Source organism: Penaeus japonicus, unplaced genomic scaffold (genome assembly GCF_977035675.1).
Source record: "Penaeus japonicus unplaced genomic scaffold, GWHDUDI00000001_assembly GWHDUDI00000033, whole genome shotgun sequence".
Classification (NCBI taxonomy): domain Eukaryota; kingdom Metazoa; phylum Arthropoda; class Malacostraca; order Decapoda; family Penaeidae; genus Penaeus; species Penaeus japonicus.
This window is the reverse complement of record NW_028234435.1, coordinates 12,060,090-12,062,589: the sequence shown is the minus strand read 5'-3', so window position 1 is coordinate 12,062,589 and position 2,500 is coordinate 12,060,090.

Below are 2,500 nucleotides of genomic sequence, written 5' to 3'. Positions count from 1 at the left end.
ATATAAATATATATGAATATATATATTTATATATGTATAGTATTAGTATATATATATGTGTATTATATATACATATAGATAATATGCAATATGGCGGATATATTATATTATATATATATATATATATATATATGATATGTATGATATATATATTATATTTATATATATGTATATGTATTTTATATATCAGCGTATATATATGCGTAATATCATCTAATATATATATATATGATATATATATATTATATGATTATGTATGTATATGTGTGTGCGTGTGTGTGTGTGTATGTATTGCATGCATATATACATATAGTTTACGATATATATTTATATATATATATATATATGATATTGTCATATTTATCACAACATATTTAAATATATTATATATATATATAGTTATATATATATATATATATATATATACAATATATATACTATACACGCCACACACGCACACGCACAGTCACACACACACAGCGCAACACACATATACATAAGCATACATACATATATATATCATATATGATATATATAACGGTGAGAGCAGTAGTTATCGTGCGGATAGTATAATATATATATAATAAGTGTATGGATATATACACACCACACACTCAGACACACACACACTCACAACCACACAACACACACGACACACACACACACCAGTACTACACACACACACACACCCACACACACACATAATATTATATAATATATATATATATATATATATTTATATATATATATATATATATATATATATAGATATATCATATGTAAGTGTGTAATAGATGTAATATATATATAGATATATATAAATATATATATATAATATAATAAATATATATGTTATATTATATTATATAATATATGTATATAAATACTATAATATATATATATATTTTACATACATACATAGTATATAGATGTATATATATATATATAATATATATACATTTATATATATATAATATATATATATATATAATTATATATATATATTATATAGTTACATACCATGCATATGTAATATATATATATATATAGAATATATAAAATTATTATATATATATATATAATGTAAAATATATAAATAATAATATATATATATATATATTATATATATATATATATTAATTAAAAATATAAACATAATCGGGGTTTGGAAAAAATAGATTTAAAAATTATTAAATTTCTATCTAATAACAAAAAAAGAAACAAAACTAAAAAAACTAACAAAACTAAACCACCCTTTCCTCACTACACTCACACACTCACAAATCACACACTCCCCACACACAACCCCTCCAACAAACTACACACACACACACACACCACACCCCCACACACACACACACACACTCACATTAATTATATTTAATATACAACACTATATATATATAATATCAACACATATATATCCACGTAGCTGTACACACTATACATAAATAAATAAATATCTACCTCTATCTACTATATACATCTACTATCATGTACACATCTCTCATACATATCATAACACAAGCATACTATAATATATATACATACATACATACTCTATGATGTATATGCACACACAATACATACAAACATATACACAATATATCATCAAGCATGTGTGTGTGTATATAGTACACACTAAATATACTATATATAATACACATATAATAATATACACATACACACACACATATATAATATATCTAAATAACACACACACACACTATACATCACACACACATATAATAACACACCCACCCACACACACACATCACCAACACAACACTACTCAAATCTTCAATCACGGAATAACATATATTATACTATATTTAAATATTTATACACTACCATACAATACCCCTATAAATCTACAATTATACATACTTTTATATATATACATTATGAATATATAATTACAATATAAATTATAATAATAACACATGTGAGTGTCATGGATGTGTGAGTGCATATATTTAAAATAGTTTTATACAAATAACATTCTATATATATATAAGCAATATAGTATCAATTATACACATTTACACAGACATGGCGGTTGTATGTAGATATAGCATACATATATATTTATAAATATATATATTTAATATATATATATATATATATACATATATATAACAACAGACAAAATTCAGCATATGATTATATATAAATAATTATATTTAATATTATTAATATTATATGTAATTTATAATAGTGTAATAAAAACTAATATATATATAAAAATATATTATAATATATATATATATATTTATGTATATATATAAATTTATTATTTAAAAGTATATATATATATATATATATAAATAATTAATTATAATATTAAAAAATGTATGTTTTAATGTTTTGGTGGTGTGTGTGTTGTTTGCTATATACTATATTTTTATATATATATATAAAATTTTATTAAAAAATTTTTACATACATATATATAAATATATAAATTTAAATTTTTTATAATAAATATTAAATTATTATT